The sequence below is a fragment of the Manis pentadactyla genome, chromosome 18 (assembly GCF_030020395.1).
Source record: "Manis pentadactyla isolate mManPen7 chromosome 18, mManPen7.hap1, whole genome shotgun sequence".
Taxonomy (NCBI): domain Eukaryota; kingdom Metazoa; phylum Chordata; class Mammalia; order Pholidota; family Manidae; genus Manis; species Manis pentadactyla.
Genome location: NC_080036.1, coordinates 30694092 through 30715464, shown reverse-complemented (window position 1 = coordinate 30715464; position 21373 = coordinate 30694092). Strand labels below are relative to the sequence as shown.

Below are 21373 nucleotides of genomic sequence, written 5' to 3'. Positions count from 1 at the left end.
GTCTAACCACCGTTCAGTGGAGAAATGAACGAGCTGATTTAGTCACACAGAGGGATTTGTCGCAGCTCTCAAAACAACTGTGTTGCTGCATGCAAAAATTCCAAAAATGTACTGTTGAACTAAGAATACTGTCCATGTTTTTATAACCCAAGGCAATCACGTATTTTGTTTGTGCATAAATAGATACGCAGTAAAGGTTTAACAAAACACCTCATGGACTGACAGGCACAATGCTACCTAGAGGGGGCGAGAAGGGGGAGAGGCTTGTGCAGTTGAATTCCCCAAAATGCATGAAGAGAGGAAAAGGAAAGGAGAGAGGGGTGCAGACGGGAGAGGGAAGGTCCCTGGAGCCATCACAGTGGATGCATCACACTGTCCCACGGGGGTGACGGCTACGAGTGTGTCAGACTTCCTGCAGATCCACGGTGAGGCGGAAACGTTTCACACACACGTCAGTAACGAGAAAAGAGCGACTTCCTCTCACTGAGAAGGCAGGGAACCGGAATTCAAGTAATGATGAAATGGCAGTAATCACCTTCAGTCAAATGGCAAAAACACAGAAGAGCTCCCTTCCCTGTTCCAGGTAAGGACACGTGTGAAAGGGATTTCTGACGTATTTTTGTAGAAACGGAAGTTTTATGACTCATTTTTAGAGTAATGTAGCAATATCTGTTCATTAAAAGTATATCTTTGACCTGGCGATCTCAATTCTAGACATCCTTCCTGGTGAGATAAAAGCCTTGAAATACAGGTAGATGTGTAAGAATGTTAAATGCAGCAATATTTAAGGGAAAATAGTAAATTGAGGCAGAGCTCACTAATAGGGGGATGGGTGAGTGGGTTGGAGAACCTCTAGTTCATTTTATATTTTAAAGTATTACCTCAGTATATTAGTAAAAGCAATAATGAAAAAGTATGAATATTGACAAATATTAACTCATTTTGATAATGCAAAAGCACGCCAGGCAGGTTCATCTGTGACTACATGGCTGTACATGTGAATATATGTGTACATGTTGAGAATGTGTGCTGTCCCCACTAGGCTGTGTTTGGAGGTAGGAGAATGGTCACAGCGACCGTGAAAGCAGAAAGGAAGCAAAATGAAAGTAAGATGTTAAGCAGGCTAATTGGACAATTGCTCTTGTCCTATTGCATTTATGTACAGTTATTTATAAGCATGCATTTCTGTGCATAAAAGATGTATGGAAATACAGCAATGGCAGCCCCAGCGTGGTGGTTTCCTTTTTAGGCTTATGATCATTAATACTGTTTTACAAAGACTTTTGTATTACTTAACAAAACCATGAAAAATAATAAAAAGCAAATTGTCAGAGTAAGAAAGCAAATGATCAGTACTTTGGAATCATGAAATACTTGGGCATTTAGAAGGCAAGTGCGCAAAGAGAGGCAGGGCTGTGCACCGGTCAGGCTGAGGCACAGCTGCGACGCCCGGAAGAACAGGCTGCAGGGCAGGGACTAGAACAGGACTGAGGCCCACATCCTGCCCCGCCTGGGCTCGCGGTGCACCTGCTGTTCATCTTTAAGCCTCAAAATAAACAACCAAACAAAAATATACTCTTGTTGTAGATAGAGCGAGAGTAATTACTTTCCCGACTTTACCAATAATATGTGCTCATTTTTAAAGTGGTGAGTGTAGAAAGCATGCAGAATGGAAGATTTTACTCCGATTCATGTTTCTTGGTATTTGGGCAGGGAGAGGTGAAGGGTCGGGAGCGGGACACGGAAATGCCTCTGCTGCCCAGGATGGCAGCCAGGAATCACCAGCAGACTCAGCCCTCACCTGCCAGCCTCCTCCCGGGGTGGGGGAGGGGGAGGCTGTCCTCCGCCACTACCATTCTGAAGCCTACCAGTTGTTTATTTCCCCCTCAAATCCTCCAAGCACATTCTCAGTAAACATTGGCATGGCACCTTCCGCCTGCCAGGCACAGTGCGGGGGCTACACAGGGGACACCCGGCCCATCCTCAGGACCCTGGGGATAAAATGAACGTTCCTGTGGTCAGGATTCTCCCCTGGCCCTGGTCGGCTAGCTCACTGCACACGTGTGGGCAATGTGTTACTATTGACTCTATATAAAGAGCCCTGCCCAGTGCTCTGGGTGACACGGCGGCACAGCTGCAAGGCTGCAGGAGAGCAGGGCAGAGGCTGGAGTGGTGGCAGCGCCGAGGACAGAGGCCCAGAGGACGGCTGTGCGGACAGAGGGGCCCAGAAGCAGAGACCGGCTTGCTGCCTGCAGACTCGCTCTGAGTGGATGGGATTCTAGTGATCGACCTGCCACTGTGGAAATAAAGTTGGGTATAACCCTCTCACCCCAAGAACGTTTTACTGTCATTTCTTTGGTCACATTGAATCCATAGTGACCTTGCCCGGGGCTGAAACCCACTGGCAAGACAGACCTGCGCCCCAGGGCAGAGACAAGCAAACAGACATGACCTTCTGGAATGTGTGAGGGTTTCGGTAGAGGGCACCCAACCCCACGCAGACGAGGAGAGGGGCGCCCAGCCCGCGCCATCAGAGCCGGTGGGGGGCAGGGAGGGCTGAAGGGCTCCTCTGGGTGTGATCAGTGGACTTAACACCAGGTCCCAGATGGGGCCCGTCAGAGATGGCACCTGCCCACTGGGCCCACAGCTCATTGGCTCAGCCTTGGCAGAAAACACTTAATGGTCCCTTGTTGCCAAGCGCAGGGCCCTTCCAAATCATGAACTAGGTACGCCGTCCCTCAGCAGGACGCCAGACTAGAATGACAGCACTGCTTGCAAGTCTGCCCACACTCGTGCCTTGAGCCAACTGCTGGCACCAAATGAAAGGCGGCAGGCCTGGCTGGTGACTGGAGGCGGCCCCGTGGCGGCTGTTCATCAGCAAGGGGGCATTTCTTCTTACGGGGTGCCCGAGAGCAGGGCCACGGCCCCTTTGCCCCTGGGATCTGCACCCCCTCCGTGGCTGCCGGCCTGACTGAGGGCAGGTGGCGCTGGGCCTGCACTGGGCCAGCAAGGAAGTCGCACCAGGGTTCCTACTGTCTCCTTGGTGGGTTTCAGCCCCAGCAAGTTCCCAGTGGAACGTTCTGGGGGTGAAAGGGTTTGTACCCAGCTTATTCTCACGGTGGCAGGTCAGTCACTAGAATCCCACCTGCCTCAGAGCGAGTCTGCACGCAGCAAGTCAGTCTCTGCCTCCGGCCTGTCCACCCCTCCACCGTCTCAGCCTCTGTCCTCGTTGCTGCCCCCCTCCAGCCTCTGCCCTCCTGCATCCATGCCACCGCGTGACCCAGAGCACTGGGTGGAGCTCTGTATGTAGAGTCAATAGCAATGTATTGCCCACACGTGTGCAGTGGGCCAGCCGACCAGGGCCAGGTGAGAATCCTGGCTGCAGGAACTTTGGTTTACTCTACACCTGCGAACTGGGCATCCCGTGGACCCCCTCCTCTGAGTGGCGTGGCTCCTGAGGCCACTGTGTAGAGCTGCTTGGCAGCAGCCATGGTCCCCAGGGCCAAGAGGGCTCCAGAGACCCGGTGTCACCATTTCCCAGGGGCACTGCCCCTGGCAGAAGAACTCAGCTGGGGATGAGCAGGCCCTCTGCCGAGTTGCCAGGAAGGGCCAGGAGGCTTCGGTCAAGGCCTGGCTGTGCACGGCGAGGTCGGCAGCTCCCGGCAGCTGGACAGGAGGGAGAGGTGACTGGGTGTGTGCCGAGGGGCCTCTCAGTGGCAACCTTGAGGGACTTAAGCCGGGTTTCACTCAGCGACCGGCCTGGAGTGCCGAGGGATTCATCTCACTCTGCGTTCCAGGCAGAGGCCGGAGCAGGCGGAGGCGGCCTCCTCTGTTGCCCAGCTTCCCCTGCTCCCTGAAGGGGAGGCTTTACAGCGTGACTTCCATTTTCTCCAGGGCACCCCGGTGAGATGGAGCTGTGCTGACCCTCTGTAGAGACGCTCTTTGGCTTGTGGGAGGCATCATTACTGCAAAAGACTGGAGCAACTCCCAGAGGACACGCCCCGCGTGCCCCGGGGGTCCCCAGGCTATTATAGGTAAACGGAGAATGCCCAGACGGGAGGAAGCCCAAAGGAGGGCCCGAGTGGCCCCTCACGCATGTATTGGACAGGAGGTCACCTCCAGTCCCTGGGCCCTGCTGCCCCCCTGTCTCTCTCAGTCTGGTGGGAGCACCCAGCCTGGGCAGGGATGTGATGGGGAAGCATCGTCCCGAGACCCAGCCTCTGGGGATCTGTGATCTGTAAGTTACAAACGGTTGATCTTAGGTTTTTTTCCATTTGAGCCCCGTTTGTGTCGGGATCTGAAGAGTAGCAGTAGAGAGGACCACAGGTCTTGGAAACAGTCAGGCTGACTGAGCCTAGAAAGAGGGGCATCCCCTTGTGTGTCCTAAGCCAGGTCACAGTCACAGCACCAAGCACCCAAGCCGACATGGGGAGCAGAGTCACCTAAGGGCCAGGGCAAGAGGCGTGGGCTGGAGGGGGGCTGATCGCACACAGGGACCCTCAGCCACGCCTGCTCTGCTCAGGGATGCCCCACGAAGGCCCTTCTCTTTACGCTGAGAGCAAGGGTGGGAGAGGGCTTTTCCAGCTCCGGCAGGAGGAAGATGCACGTACTCCTGAGAACCCAGCCGGAGAGGGCAGGCGTGCCCGGGGGGCACAGGGCCGACAAGCGGCCGAGTGAGCGGCAGAGGCTGAAGTGCCTCCTTTTCTGAAGCGGTGTGTCAGTCAAGCTATCGCCCCCTTTTCTGGTTCATAGAGAAAATCATACCGTAGGAGGGAATGAGGATGGTAGTTAAACATCATTTATTGAGATTCTTCCAGTGGCACACATTGTATGTATTTTAGATAAAACTCACATGCCATAAAACTCACCACGCCACCGTCCGTGGTCAGTCTATAAACAAAGTCGTGCCACCATCATTACCTGATTCCAGAACATTCCGTCACCCCGTAAAGAACCCCTGTACCTCCTAGCACTCCCTGCCCAGTCCCCCACCCCCGGGTGATGAGGTGGCATGCTAGCTGGTGGGTACGAGGCCGTCCCCAGCCCGTGCGTGCCTGGGACTGCTCCCTACCCCTCTGATCCCGGGCACTGGCAGCTTTCACTCATCAGGACTCTGCTGACGGCTCGGGGGGCTTCTCCGAGGATGTCCCTCGGAGTGTGTGTACGCGGCTGTCTCCCTGCTGACACTGGCCCTGCAAACTCGAGCCCCCCGGGGTTCCCTGGACTTCAAGCTCGATTTCTTCAACTCAGGCTGAGAGGTGCTGCCTGGATTCTCTGCAACCTGGAACCTCAGGTAAGACCTGGACCGTCTCAGCGCTCGCCTCTTCTTCTCCCCCTCCCAGGAGTCACCAGCCTTTGTTACCTGCTGCCTTCTGTCTGAAAACCATGATTTTATACATTTTATCTGTTAGTAGTTGATTCAGGTGGGAGGATAAGTCTGGGCCGTTTTATCTTTGGCTTATTTTTTTGGAGTCAGGTGGGTAGGTCCGCTGAGGTCTGTGAACCTGGCCTCGGCGTCCGATGGCAGGGCCCTGTTTCCTTCTGCTCTTGTCTGAACCCCAGACCCTGCCAGTCGGTTGGTCTCCTTGCCCCTCGAGTCCCCACGCTTAGAGCTCCTGGTCTCTGTCCACGCCTCACTCCCCTGTGGGGACCTGAGCAGCCGAACCGCTTGCGCCCCATCCCCCTGCCCTCGCTCGGCCCCCTCGTACCCCTTGGCCCGTGCTGACTGCGGGGGAGACGGAACTCGGCCGACATCCCCCCACATACTTGCTGCCACAGGCAGTTTCTCTCTCTTTTTGTTTCGTTTTTCCCAGTTTGGGGTGAGGGCGGCACTCTAAGCTCCATAAGGTCAGGGACCTTCGTTTTGCTCAGATACATCCCAGCAGCTGAGGATATTCCCGGGCACGTGACACATACACAGAATTGCTGAATTCATGGGTTGTTTCTGAATTTCCCTCTCCCACCGGCCAAATGCCCTCAGATGCCTCTTCCTGTTTGGTAAGAACTTCCTCTACACCGTAACTCCCTCCTTCCCGTAGCAGATCACATGACCCCGACGTCCGCCGCCTGCCTCTCCTTGGGGCCACGTTCCCACGTGCCGAGCTTCACGCAGAAAGGCCTGCGGAGGAAGGACGACACCGTTAAGGCTCGTGATGGGGCAGCTGAGTGTTCGCTGTTAGGCAAGGCCGCCCGCGTGATAAGACCGCACAGAGCCGCGCACGCACATGCACGGGAGCGTTTAGGGCCGGCGAGAGCCCAAGAGGCCCCGTGGGCCGCCCCGGTGCCGATTTCACGGCTATGACGTTGTCGCCTCGCTGTGAGGACGTGTGAGGTGTACACAGGGGGGACGAGGGACGGGGAAGTCGCATGGGGCCTCCCTGTCCGCCTCTCTGCAACCTCCCGTGAGTCTATAATCATTTCAAAATGAAAAGTTTTTTTAAATGAGGCTACAGTGTAGTTTAAATGCAGCGCATTTATAAATTACGAGTGTTTTCCAGTCCCTTCTTTCTGTCCTTCCTATCTTCTGGGCACGCTAATGGGAACCTGCTCCCAGTGCTCAGAGCCAGAGGGAGCCCTGATGTCTTCAAACAGATGCGTACGAGGGAAGCGGTATCGGCCACGTCGGATGGCGCCGCTGCCGGGCAGTCTCCCGCCCGGAGAGCGTCCACGGGCCTTGGGGCTCAGGAGTCACTGGGGACCCCACAAGGGCCGGTCCAGGGGTGAAGCAGAGGCAGAAGTCGGGTGCTCTCTCCCTGAGGACCAGCCCCTGCAGGCTCTGCAGACCAGGATGCCGATACCAGGACAGAGATACAGCTTGGTGGCCAGACCTCGGTCACAAGGCAATGCCTAGATTTCAGAAACAAGGTCGGAGGAGTGGAATGAACAGCAGGCTCACCTGGTTCCAGCAGCTGGGCAGAGCCTTCACGTGCAAGTCTAGAGGTCCCGGCAGTGGGCGGGGGGCTGGAGGAAGGGAGCTGGGCAGGCTCTGTGGACGCTTCTGACTGTACAAGCCCACGTTCAAGGACGTGCAAGGACTGCCACGCAATCTACAGGGATCCCGATTCAGGGACTCAGTTGTGCGGCACTTAGCCTCCAAGAGCGGCATCCTACAGCTGCCCTGAGCATGGAGAACGGGCCCTATGTGTGCTGTCCTTCCTCCGCCAAGTGGTCCTTATTGATCTCAGGGATAGCAGGGGTCCCAGGAGGCCTGGAAAAGACCCTCGTGTGCTTCTGCCATTTAGAAACAGGTCATAAGGCTTGCAGACTTTTGTGTACACCCCTGACCCGTTCATCCAGACCCTGGGAATTTACCGTATAATGCTTGATGAAAGGAAATGCTAAATCCACAAAATTCCTCATTTCAGTTATATTCATATAACGATTTAGTATTAAACTCTGAATATTCCCCCTTTATCCTCTCTCCTACCCACTCTCCACTCAGGTAGCTGGAATAGCCTCTATGTATCTCGCTTCTCAGGGGAATAGAAAAGGCCTTCAAAGAAAAGTTGGATTACACGAAGACACAGAGAAACAACAGTCAAGTTGCTTTTGCAAGATCCAGCCTTTACTGAAAGTTTAAAAAAATTTCTAGGCCTTCTAGGATCTGGACGTTAAAATGGAAAGTCAAGCTTGGAGTGCTGAGTGGGGTTTTTACTTCCCATTGAATCAGGAACACTCAGGATGACTAGCTGTGATCCTCCTGCCTGTGGGGGTTCACAACATATCACCCCAAAATATACCATTTTGGCAAAATGATTATTTTGAATTAAAGGTTCCTGAGAAACAGCCAGTGCAAGAGGGACCCACTGACCCCCTTTGTCCCCCTTTAGAGCAGGAGATAAACCTCCCACGTGAAACCCAGCCAGCCTGTACGCAGGGCAGAGGGCGGCCTCACCGGAGACGGGGACTGTGGGGCTGGGAAGGCTGCGCCCCCAAACCTGCTGGGGCTTCACTGTTTCCTTCCCCAGCCCAGACCCCTGTGTCTTGTCAATTCCACACAAATCTATAGGTTTTTTTTCTTTTCAATCTTAAAGGTATAAGAGCTGCCTCCTGGTCGCTTCTTTGAGTCTCATGTCTGAAGGGCTCTCCTGTGTACGAATGAACTAAATCTGTTTTTCTTCTGTTTGTCTGTGTTTTTATTACAGGGGGTCGCAGCCAAGAAGCTAGGGGGTAGCTGGAAGATCACCCCCCCAGTCTCACGCCCAGAAGGACATGGGAGCTCAGCCAGCAGACGGGAAGAGCAGATTCAGAGCGGGCCTGCCTGGACCCCGCCTGCCGGGCCCTGGAGAGGAGCAGCGGGTGCCCGGCCCCTCAGCGCGTGCCTCCGGGCTCGCCCTCCGAGGGCTCTGGGCTCCCGGCAGACCCTCTCGGCCGCGTGCAGAGTGGCCCGCCCGGCCACCACGTGCCTCCTCCTCCGTGCCACGCTCTCTCCTGGTGAGACCCGCCCCCTGTGCTCCTCTGCCCCGGCTGTCCCGCCAGCACCCCACGGGCTGGGGCTCCAGCCCCAGGACCCCATCTCCTCACGGCCCTGGAGGATGTAGGCCCAGCTCAGGGTGCCGGCAGGGCTGGTTCCTGGTGAGGCTTCTGCCCGGCTTGCCGACGGCTGCCTCTCCCGGTGACCTCACGTGATCTTCCCTCTGAGCTCCTGCAGGGGGAGAGGGCTCCGGGGTCCCCTCTTCTTACAGGGACACCAGTCTTGCTGGAATGGGGCTCCATGTAGGACCTTGGGAGACCCAGTTCAGATCACAGCACACAACCCACTCCCATGCTTTTGCTCACCCCCAGCCCAGCCTGTCTGCATTCTCTGCCCCACCCCTGCCCCAGCAGCGAGACCCAGGCTGACTTCCAGCGATTTCCAGTCCCACCTGCCCCAGGCGATGTCTCCCATTTTTTACCCTCGGTGCCCTGGGAGCTTCGAGGATGTGAACTTTCTGCCTTGATTCCTGAGATCTGTGGGCTTGCGTTTGCTCCCTTCCTGGACTGGGAGTGGCCTGGAAGCGGCTTCACTACATCTTTAACCACCACAGCACCCAACCCGGTTGCTCGATAAACATTTACTGAGTCTACTCCAGAGGGGGACCCACGCTATCGCCGAATATGTGCTCACGAAAGGAAGAAGGCATTCTCAGTCCATTAGCCAGTCCTAAGTAAACTTTTCCAGGACGCTCTGAGACAGCAGAGTGGTGTTGGAATATGTGCTAATTCAGGCTGAGTTTCCAACGGCTCCTGTCACAAGTCACCACGAAGATGCTGGCTTCAACAGCGTACGCCCATCTCCTACAGTTCTGGAGGTCAGAGGTCCAAGCCCCGTCTCACTGGGCTGAAATCAAGGTGCCAGCAGGCTGGCTCCTCCTGGAAGCTCTAGGGAAGAATCTGTCCCTGGCCCCTCAGCCTGAGCAGGCTGCCCACGGTCCTTGGCCCCTGGCTGGTCCTCAGAAAGCTCCCACCTCTGCCCCCAGTGTCACGCCTCCACTACTTATTCTGACCCCCCTGCCCCCCTCCTGCAGGACATTTCGATTCCAGTGGCCCGTCCCTGTAACCCAGGACAATCTCCCCTCTCAAGGTCCTTAAACTCAATCTCATCTCTGAAGTCTCCTGTGGCCGAAGGGGCCACAGTCACAGGTGGGCTGAGGGTCGTCAGGTGCCTCACCTGCCACAGGACTGGAGTCGTGTTATGCCGGAGCAGGGCCGTCGCAGCGTCAGTTACGTCAGGGCAGGGCCTGTGCTCAGGTTTCCCTGCAGGCAGAGCAGAGTGCTGGGCAGAGCCAGGGACGCTGCACTGGGCTGCCTTGCGCCTCTACATGGTTCTTCAGCCCCAGTGTTCCCAGGCACAAGGTCCTGGGCGCTGCTTCCTGTCACTCAGGGGCCCCTCCAGCCCCTCCGGCCCGTCAACCTGGGCTTTAAACCTCTTCTTTCCTCTTTTACCTCCAATGCACGTGCTGACCTTGATCATGGTTAAGTGGGCTTCACGACAGAAGCAGTTTTTCCTCCTTATGAGGGCCTCTTAATCCAAATGCAAACGACTCAGGCTGGGTCCGATTGCAGCACGATTGTGTGTGTTCCCTGTCCTCCGGTTACTCACGCCGGCCGTGCTGCTCAGGGACGTGGTGCCGGCCTCTTGGGCTTCCTACTAGTCAGCAAATGCTGGGGGGCCCCAGTGAGGACACTACTCCCTGTGGTGAGGGCCACAGAGAGGCCGGTGCCTGCTGTCCTCAGGCCCGTCAGCCTCCCGGCGGCCCGTCAAGCCTTCCAGCTCTGGTTGCACACGGTGGCTTGCAAAGCGTCCGTTTGCAAATGCGATTGGCCCACATCTCTTCTTAACACCCTTCAAGGCTCTCCCAGGGGGGTCATGCTCTTCGGCAGGTGTTCAAGGCCCACCGCCCCCCTGGCTTCCTGGCCCACTGCCGCCTTACTCGCCCCCAGGTTTCGGTCTGTGCCCGTGCGGCCACCATGCTGTCTCCGGCCTTCATCCTTTGATGGAGCAGCGACTCTGCTTCTGATGCCCGTCCTGAAGGAAGTACCTTTACCACTCAGCTTGGGTGTGGCCCCTCCAGGGAGCCTCCTCTGGCCCACGCCTGAGGCATCCCCTCTCCACACTCACACACACTCGTGCACGTGCACGGGAGGCACCTGTCAGGGATTATCTCCAGGGGGCCCCATGAGGGCAGCGACCTGGCCCAAGTCTCCCACGGTGCTCAGCACCCCACGGGAGAACAGGATTAAAATGAACTCAGGAGGCCGGTGTCCCGGCAGAAGGCGCCAGGCCGGTCCTTTCCCGTCCCTCTTACAGGAGCCTCAGTCCCCTGATGCCTGTCACAGCGGCTCATAGGCCCTGCAGCTTATTTTAAAAGTCTTAGTAGTATCTAAGCTCTTGAGCCGGCAAGTCTAGAACTTGAGAAACTGCCAGAAAAGGGCAAATTCAACGGAAGCTGATGTTCATTACTCACCATCAGCATTTGTTTTTCAGTCAAACGGGTTTCTTGATGAATGGTGTTGTTAAACATTTGGAAAAAATATAAAAACAAATTAATGCGATGTTCTCTAGCTCCCCACATCCCCGCCAGACTTCATGTGTAACGTAATACCCTCGTGGCGTCTGAGGAGGGTCTCTGCTCTTCGCCCACCCCCTCTGAGTCCTGGGGAGAAGTTCACAGCCTGATCTGAGCCAGTCGTTCTGACGAAGGGCACGCTGATGTCACTGACCCCACGAAGATGCGCACGGGACAGTCACCACCTCCTGCTGAAGGCTGATGTGTAATTCCAGAGAGCTGTTTTATTTATTTACTCATTTCCTCTAGGCCCTGCCCTCAAAGGGCTTTGAAACTGAAGAAGTTTAAAAAAGAGAGAGACAGAAATTTTCCTGCCCGATTCTGGGCTCAGCTGAGAACGAGGCAACCAGCAACGGAACGGATCGATATTGCTTGTAGTAAGTGTTCAGCCGTAGCTACCACTCACCGGCGCTAAATGCTCTATAATTTATCCCTCGTGGTACCTTGGTGAGGGAATGACCATAATCCATATTTTACTGATATGGGAGTTGAAGCTCATGCTAACCAACTTCCCCGAATGCTAGTGGCAGAGCCACGCTTGACCTGGGTCTGGCCTGGACTTCACAGCCGTGCTCTTAGCCCCTGGGCTCTGACTGCCCCCATCCACACGCCCTCTGCCTCACGTCCTAACACCCCGGCCGTCTGATGCTATCACCTCTGTAATCACCCACAGTGCCTCTGCCAAGCAGCCAGCCCATTGCCTCCCCCCACAGCTCACGCCTGCTCCGCTCGGACGGGCGGAGCAGCCTCCCCAGGTGGGTTCAGATCTGTTTGTGCTCCCTCCACCCGTTAGTACGGGTTCTGACCCTGGGGCCTCCCAGAGCCGCCTTCCACAGGCCAGCCTTTGGGATGTCTGGAGGCAATACCCCAGCCCGGGGCTGTGCCAAGACAGGGGACCGAGCCCAGGGACTGTCACAGAGGCCAGCATGGAAGCTGAATTTGGAGAAGGACTGGTCACCAGCGCGGGGTAGCTCCCAGCAGCACTGCTTCTCCACGGAAGGCCTTTCGTGAACCGACACCCCAGTTCTGCACCTGTTTTCTTAAGTGGACAGAACTCAGGCCCATCTCCCCATGCGGTGAAGGTGGGCAGGGCTATTCCCATAATTGCATCCAGAGACACACTGCGGGTGCGGGGGACCCCGATGGGGCAGGGGGCTGCAGCACGGCTTCCACGGGGCAGTCCCTGGGCTGTCCCCTCCGCCCCCATGGCAGCAGAGTGGAAATGCAGTGGCCGGACCTTGTGGGTGCCTCTCAGCCCCGCTCCCATCGGGAAGGCCTGGGTGCCCCCGGATGCGACTGTGTGGCTCGGCGTTCCCTCCCCTCGTTCTTCTCTTCTCCTGCTCCTGGGTTTTGTGGAGAAGAGTTTAAGACAGGGGACGGCAAACTTTCTCTGCAAAAGGCCAAAAGTAAGTATTTTAGGCATTGCGGGCTGTATAGTCTCTGTGACCACTACTCAGTTCCTCCCCTGCTGCCAGAAAGCAGCCACAGCCACAGGTGATAGGTGAGCTGCTCTTCAACAAAACATGACTTTAAGACACCAGAATTTGAATTTTATATAATTCTAGTGTTGAAAATACAATTTTTTTCCAAATATTTAAAAATTTGAAAGTCATTCATAGCTTGCCAGCCATACAAAAAGAAGCAGAGGTGCATATTTGGTCCGTGGACCAGTTTTCAGACCCTCGGTCTAAGGATGTTTACTGACCCTGAGTGTTAGCTGGGGAGGGACTCCGGCCTGTATGGTTTCCCAGGGGAGTCTTGACCCCCAGGCTCCGAATTTGGGCCACGTGGGGCAGACATCCTTGGTGGCCCAGCGGGAGATGATGCATCTCTCGCTGTGCCAGGTCCCTGCCCTGCAGCTCCAGTCCCCTGCCCAGGCTGTGCCACGCCCGGAAGCAATTGTCTCATGACCTCCGTTTGCGTCTGAAATCCGCGGTGTCCTTCCTTAGAAGGCTTGGCCTGACCAGAGGAATAGTTAACAGCTGCCTCGAGCTTTGACTCATTACTGCTAGAAGGAAAATGCCTGGACATTATTTTCCTAGGGAAAGAATTATCACTAAGAGGAAATGTGAGGATTTAGGGACAATAACAATTTAACAGGAAACCAGGACTGAACCAGGAGCAGGGACGGGCCCCTGGGTCAGATCAGCTGAAGGACACAATCGGCTCTGCCGTGAGCTACAAAGCAGTATTTTCTGATCTTAAACACATCTCTTAAACTCGGTGTAAGTACCTTTTTTGGGTGCAATGATGAGAGAGTTGTTTTATAAAAACTAGAGCGACTTTTAAATATTGTTTTCAGTTGCTCACAGCAAGTTGTTTTCTTAATCTGGAAGTGGGAGTTCTGAGTCCTGCTCAATGTCCTTTCTTCCAAAGCCCTTGTTTGCCACAGGGAAGGCGCCGTGCTCTGGCTCCTGTTTGCGTGCCTGCTTGTCCGCCCAGGCTGCTCAGTGGGACTCTTCTCCCCACTCATGTGGTGCCCAGGAAAAGGGAGACAGCACGGGTGGGGAGAGCAGGGACCCCAGTCGAAAGGCAGAGGGTGTCCCTACAGCAGATCACGGACACTCCAGCTGCACCCCGGGCCCTGTGGCTCGAAGGTGAGGGGTTGCTTAGGGCAGATGCTGGTGCCAGGTCTTCTGCTCACAGAAAAAATCCAGGGCACTTGGGCAACCATGCCCGTGCCCACAGGCCTGAAGAAAGGAGACACGCTTCCAGGCTGTCAGTGACACGATGACACAGCCACACGTCAGCTCCCCCGTGAATATGTATCAATCCAGAGACTACGGGCAGCAGGCAGGGGCCCCGAACACACCTCCACTCACAGCACAGAGGACGTCCAAACAACGGACTGCTAGAAATATTTTATTGATTATTTAATAGCCATTTAAAAAGCATGAAAGCAGATAGACCATAATGAGCTAAAATGACCCATTACTCAAACAAATGTAGCTTCGCTGTATGATTCCCCCAAATTCTACTTCTGGGTATATGCCCAGGAGAATGGAAACCAGTTAAGTCAGACATTTGTACATATGTGGCGTGCATACCATGGAATATTATTCAGCCTTAAAAAGGCATGAATTCTGACATAGGCAACAACATGGATGAACTTTGAAGACATTATGCTAATGAAATAAGTCAGACATCAAAAGGACAGATATTATATGATTTCCCTATGTGAGGTACCAGGAATAATCAGATTAACAGACAGAAAGGATGGTGGTTACCAGGGGCTGGTGGAAGAGGGGAGTGGGGAGCTAGTGTTTCATGGTTAAGGGTCTCATTTTGGGAAAATGAGTTTCTGGAGACGGATGGTGGGGATGGAGGCACTGCAAGGTGAATGCACCAAATGCCACTCAAAAATGGATGAAATGATACATTTTATGTTATGTATATTTTGCCACAATAAAAAGTTTATCCATTAACAACAGAAGTGAAAAACTTATATTCCAAAAACTACAAAACTTTTTTTTGCATTGTTGGAAGAAATTATGAAAGACCTAAATAAACTGGAAGGCAGCACACATCCACGGGTCAGAAGACTTAATATTGTCAAGATGACAAGACAAATTGGTGTCCCGGACTGATCTACAGACTGAATGCAATCCCATCAAATCCTGGTTAGCGTCTGTGCAGACACTGACGAGCTGATTCTAAGATGTTTTTGGAAATTCAAAGCACCCAGAATAGCCAAAACGTCTTTAAAAAGAAGGACAGAATTGGAGGACTACTCACACTTTCCAATTTCAAACTTACTGGAAAACTATAATAATGAGGAAACTGGTGTGATACCAGCCTAAGGTCAGACATATAAATCCACAGAATAGAACTGAGAGTCCAGAAAGAAACCCTCACATTTACAGTCTGTTGATTTCCCACCGTGGTGCCAAGACAATTCAGGGAGGAATGAACAGCCTTTCATCGCACGGGGCTGGACAACAACGGAATATCCACATGTGAAAGGAAAAGAGTTGGTCCTCCAACTCACGCCATATCCCAAAATTGACACAGGTCAAAGATCAAGTATAAGGGTGACACAAAACCGCCATCTACTTCTGGTGGGATCAGAAAACGGTGCAGACATATACACACGTGTGCGCACGCACACACACACATGCACATACTCAAGCACACGTGTGCAAACACACACACACACATGCACAGCAGAAGCCTGCAGTGCCCCCCTGGCTGGGAAGAGTCACAGAATCTCTGATGTCTATAATGTGATTGAACTCCCCCCTTTCATTGGTGACCTTTGGTTAGGTTGAATCATTTCCTTTGGAAATAAAAGAAAATGCCTTCGTTGTTTTTGACAAGTTCTCCTCATCTTTGAACATATTTTGCAAACCAATCTCTGATTTGGGAGCCTCAGACTTCCTCTAGGTTTTGTCTCTACTGACCTCAGCAGACCACGTGGGGTTGTTGGGAGAACTCTCCATGTACCGGGCTGTTTCCACAGTGGAGTCGAGGGCTCTCTCTGAGCTCACCCGCTGTGGCCCCCACTTTGCCACCGGGGAGCTGAGACCCAGAGAGCGTCTGGAGGCCTGGCTGGGGTCAGGCAGAACAAGAGTGGCTGAGCAGAGAGTGGGGCCAGCCTTTCGCCCCCTCCTCGAGCTCTGTTTTCCCCAGATGACCCCGTGTGGGCAAAAAGCTTTGCCCTGGGGCTCTCTGGCACCACTGGCTGCTGCCTCGTGCAGCAGGGAAGCGTGTGGTGTCTGGGCATGAGCATCCCCGGCTCGAATCCCACCTCAGGCACCCTGAGGACTTTGACACGTTATTTATCCTCTCTGTGCCTCGGTTTCCATATCTGTAAAATGGGAGTCACAGAGTTGTCACAGATGGAGTGGGTCGATTCATGTAAGGCCCAGAGCACAGAGCCTGCACGTAGTCAGTGAGGGTCCGCGAGGCCTTGCATCTCCCCCTGGCACTCCGTGTCGCACCCTGTGCCCTGGGAGTCCATGTGCCGTGCACAGGGCCCTGACACGCAGGCGATGGGACCCAGGTAGTGGGAATGCTGCTCACTCCATGGACAAGTCAGGGGACAGATGTTTGGGACCTGGGAGCTGGAGGAGGGCTCTGGAGGTCAGTGATTTCTGAGCATTCCTGAACAGCCGGTTCTCCAGCCTGCCGTCAAAGCTTGCTGGCCAGGCTGCCCGGGATAATCCCTTTGGTCCAATAAGAACCATCAGTGCATTTTCTCAGTTACCAAAGCACTTGTGTATGTGCCAGGAGACGCCGGGCTGGAGGGCCTGCCCTGTGACATTGTGTTGGACAGCACTGTTCTCTGGCCAGTGGCCACAGGGCGCTTCGGCCAGTGCGCAGTGCCAGGACCTCCTGCACCTGGACCCTCATGGCACGGGCAGCTGCTCTCGCCCTACCTGTGAGGGAGGGAGGCAGGGCTCAGGAAGGCTGGGCCGCAGTTGGCAGTCCATGGGAGTGGGAGGCACCGGGACACTGGCCCTGTGACCCAGGTGGCCTCTCCCTGTCCCTCCCTGTGTTCTGGCTCCTGTCACCGGGTTTCTCCCCGGCCACCCTTTCTGGAAGTTGAGCTGGTATTTAGCATCACTTCCTCAGATGAGGATGTCACTCCCAAAGAGGACGACTGACTCACGGATGACAGGCTTCCGGCGCCTTGGCAGGTCACAGGACAGCCGCTGCTGTGGAAGCTGGCCCGCGGTGACACAGAAGGTAGGCCCGAGCAAGCCCTGGGACCCACTCAGTGCGGGACGCCTGCCCCTCGCTGACCTCAGCTCCTCCACGTGCCCAGGGGACTGCATGTCCTTGGACAGCCACAGCGGCCCTGGGCCTGGGGACAGACTGGCTCCCCCTCCAGGTCACCTGGAGAATGTCACCTCGCTCCCCAAAAGGCCCTGAGATATGTCAGCCTTTTCACCCCGCCCAGGCTTCCATTTGCCTCTTGCAGACTGAGAAACTACAAGGAGATCAGAGTTGGGTTCAACCCATGTCCCCTTAGGGGAGGCGGCTGCTGGCTCATGGAGAGAACACGGGGGTCACGGTTCCTGCCCTCAAGGCCCCCGACCACAGCCAGTGGGCAGCAGAGCCAGAGGGGGGACACGGAGGGCGACAGCCGGACGCGGGCAGGAGAGCTGCTCAGCCTGGACCCCCCGGCGGGCCAGGAGAGGCGACACTGAGCGCCAAGCCCATGGAAACAGAAAGTGGGTCAGTGCGGGGTGTTGGCCCTGCTCTGCATTTATGATACAAACGAATGAGGCAGCAACAGCGGAAATCAGGGGAAAAGAACAAAAGTCACCACAGTTTCCCTTCTTAACACATATTTTTCCAAGTCTGCTTCCATGCCTGGTGACACTTATGCAGGGATGTTTCACTGTGGCCAGCGTGGTGCAGACCCACGTCTGAGCTCAGCTGCACTGAGTCAGCCCCGCATCCCGGGCATGTTTCCCTCCTGCCACACGCCTCCTGGGCTAAAAGCTGCCCAGGGCTCGCCGGGTGCCAGGGCCACCAGAGGTGAGTGCATAGCTTCCCAAAACCTGTGTGCCACCCGTTCCCACTGGCGTTCTTTGAAATGCTTATTCATTTGTTAAACTTGAACTTTGCTGTTATATTTTTTATTATTCCTGGATGATAACTAGGAAAGGTGAACATGTAGCAATTCTCTTGTTTGCTAATTACACCTCTTTGTGCTTAAATGATCTGCTGGGGGTCTTTGCCTTCCTGGACCAGCTACTGTGTGTGAATTCTACAGCCGAGGTGACCAGCCAGCCCGGCGTGCCCAGCACGGGGCAGACTTCCGGGGATGTTGGGCTCTCAGAGCTAAAGCCAGGCCAGCAGGCCACCACGTCTTTACAGAAGAGGTTTGGGAATCGTGCAATTAACACTCGATGCCTCCCTTTCCCTCCCCAACAAGCCTTCCTCTCTTTGGGGTCTGTAACAACATGAATCAACACAGCTGAAGCCCTTGTAAGAGTGGCTGGGATGTGGCTAATGCTCAGTTAGAGGGAAGAGGGTGCCGCGTGCTGATTAAAACTGTGGCACGGGGTCAGAGGGCCTGGGCTCAAACCTGCCTCTGTGGTTTCCTCCTCTGTGAAACTGAGGTGGCAACTACCTGCCACAGAGGCTGGTTCTGAAGGTCAGAGGGGCTGGTGATGCAAAACAAGGAGAACAAGGCCTGGCCAACAGTGAGCCCAGTGTCACCCACTGTTCACAGCAGTGGAAGCCGTAGAGCGTGGACCAGTGGCTGCCGTCACGGAGCATCTGCTGTGTGACAGGCACCACTGGGGTGACCAGCTGGCCTGGTTTGCCCACATGTGGTGTGGGTTTAGTACAGAAGGTCTTACGTCTCGGGAATCCCCGGGACCCAGGCAAACTGGCTGCCCAGACACTGTAAGAATCTCACTGTGCCATCCCAGCGCCCCTCTGCTTTGCACGTACAGGGGCCCAGCAGGCACGGGTCAGAAGCAGAGGCAGGTGGCCCCAGTGTCTGCAATCAGGCTTTACCACTGGCTTCTTTGTAGGGAAGGCCTGGCTGCTGCCTGGCTGCTGGAGGCTGATGTATCATCTTTTCACTGTTTTCAAATTTTGCCCTGTGCTGCCTCTTTGTACACATATGCCATCCCCCCCAAAGCTTGTGACTTCTGCACGGGGGACGGGCTTTTGTCCCCACGAGGGCCCTGGGAGCCACATGGCCCTGGTCATGAGGGACACCATTGGCTCATGATCACACAAGCTGGCGATGCTGAGTAGCTCTGGCCGTGTCAGCATCTCCTCTCCTCTTTCCTCGTCCTCTTCTAAGTGCAGTGACCGAGGGGTTGCAAAGGGCCCAGCAAGCCAAGAACAGGAGAGAAGGGCCGGCTGCCCTTCCAACAGTGCTTGGAAGAGAGACGAGACTGTACTCCATGCTTTAATTTGGGGAGGGAAAGCCGCCTGCCGCCTCCACCACGGAGCCCGCAGGACCTGCGTCTGTGCAGCACCCCCCTTGCACCGTGACTAGGCTAAGCCTGTGGCCCGTGGATGGGCTCCATTCAGACAGAGGCTCCTGAGAACACGGCCCTCCACCATTGCACCACCAGCCATTTAGGGCTGGCTGGGCCTCCAGCTTCCTGCCAGGATGAGAGCCCAGGGACAGCGACACCCCGGGCAGGATTTGGCCAGGAGGCAGCGCTGCCTCTTTCCCCTGAGTCCCCACCAGCCTTCTGGCTAAACTCTCTTCAGCCCCTCCTGCCATTCCCTCTGAACCCGGGGGCTTCTGCAGGACAGAGACACTGCCCCCTGCTGCTCGGTGCCTGCCCGCGTGGATGCAGCGAATCCCTGTTGCCGCAGACAAGGCCTGAGGGCTTTGGTCCTGTGCCGCCTGGGGCCAGGGAGCATCTTGCAGAGCGCAGCCCTCTGCCCCCTTTCTGCATCTCCGTGACCCGCAGTCAACCACGGTCCAGAAGCAGATGACCCTCCTGACATGGTCACAAGGTCAGTAGTGTCCTGACACCACGTCGGGATGCCCACCCCACCCGGCTTGCTCTTTCTCATCCCGCGGGCATGTTATCACCTCCCATCATCCCAGGAAGAGCATGTGCCATACAGCAAGGCAGAGGCAGACAGACAGACGAGTCCACGTGCTCACAACTTCTATTGCAGCGTGTTGTTTCGATTGTTCTATTTTATTATTAGTCGTTAACCTCCCACTGGGCTAGATTATAATTACACTGTATCACAGATGTGTATGTATGGGGAGACACAGAGTGTGTGCAGGGTCTGGTACCGTCCGAGGCTGCAGGCATCCCCTGGGGTTTCGTCACGCGCGCCCCGTGGATGAGGGCCGCTGTGCAATGGCTTCACCCGGAGCGATTTGTAAGCAGCACGGTTTTCATAACCTTTCCCGGGTTTCTCCCCTTTTCCTTCAGTTAACAGAATAGTGATGAGTAATTTTATCTGACTTCATCATGACATCAACTGCCGAATCTCCTCCAGACGCCCTTTGCCTGCTGGCTGCCCTTCAGGGAAGTGTGTTTATATTTACGTCTCGTTTATTCTCCCCCTGTGTGGATTGTGGCTTCCGGAAGAGAAGTAAATTCCACTTGAGGAGAAAATGGAAAATCCATTTGTTCAGTCCATGATAAACCCCATTTCCTCTCCTCTTTCCGAAGACGAGCTGTTAAATCCCGTGCCGGGACCATCCTGGGGAGAGAAACGAGAGGCTTTCTGTGGCATCTTTGCACGTCGTTTCTGCCTGGCTTTTTATTTTGATCATATTAATCTTCTTGGCCGTGAGGCTTGCTTCCCAAGCCCCGTGCCCATTAACCACTGGGCTCTTTACAAACAGGCCCCACCATTCCCCCTGCGTCGGCTTTGGAAATAGTGAATCACTCATCGCCCTCGGGCTGGCAGCGCCCTCCCACCAGCAGGCCTCCCTACGTGCTGCTGGCTCTGCAGAGGATGCCTTCCGTCCACTCCCTGCCTTGGTCGGCCCTGGCAGCCTCCCAGCCCAAGATTACCCCACCCCTTCCCCCCAGGAGCAAACCTACACGAGGCGGCCCTGGGAGGGTGGGTGTGCCCCGGCCAAGGCGCACTCCCCCCGCTCTGACACAGGCCCGTGTGATGGGGTGGCCAGGGCACCCCTGCACACGGGGCTCTGGCTCTGTGTCTCATGCCTCGTGGCCCCCAGGGCTTTCAGACTGTATGGTGCGTGGTCAGAGGAATGGCTCAGTAAAGACACAGTATTCAGAAATAAATACCCAACGGGTCAATTTGCTATGCCACTCTCTCCACAAAGACGCCCTTGGTCCTTCCACTTGGCCACCTGGGGGTGTCCTTTGCACTCTGTACCTCTGTTACCCCATCTTGTCCTCACGCTGCCCGCCACCGGCAAGCTGCCCAGCACCGAGGCAGTGCTCAGCGGTCACTAAGGGACAGTTTGTTGAAAACCGAGCTGCATTTGCCCACATTGTTCTGGAATATTCTGTGCACCAGGACCACTTTTTCATCCTTATACCATAAACAAACAATATTCCTGACCTTCCAGGCAGGGGTGTTAATTCTGAGACTCCGTCGCCTGTCTGGGTCACGTCTTCATCACTCACTGGCTGTAAAGATCCACAGAGCTTGTAGGTATTGTTTTGTGGCCCCCAGAACGTTGAAGACAGGGAACGTGAGAGCAGATACTTGGAAGGTTTTCTGGCCCTTTCAAGTCATCTCGTCATACAAATTGGGAAACCGAGGTCTGAAAAGGCAGAATAATTCTCCAAGGCAAGTCAGCAGCCAGGAGTTGGTTCCCCCTGGTCCACCTTCTGTATACAAACGGTGAGGCAGGCCCAGGGGTGCACAGCAGAGTCTGATCGCTGGCTCCCATGTGC

At 55.1% G+C, this 21373-nt stretch overlaps 1 long non-coding RNA gene across 1 annotated transcript; it reads left to right on the top strand.

The window, feature by feature from the left end:
• The first annotated feature begins 339 nt into the window (after positions 1-339).
• Positions 340-15342, top strand: LOC130681462 (uncharacterized). The gene is made up of 3 exons (XR_008994634.1): positions 340-583; positions 5110-5293; positions 8145-15342. It is a non-coding gene; the product is annotated as an uncharacterized LOC130681462 (long non-coding RNA).
• Positions 15343-21373: the final 6031 nt, after the last annotated feature.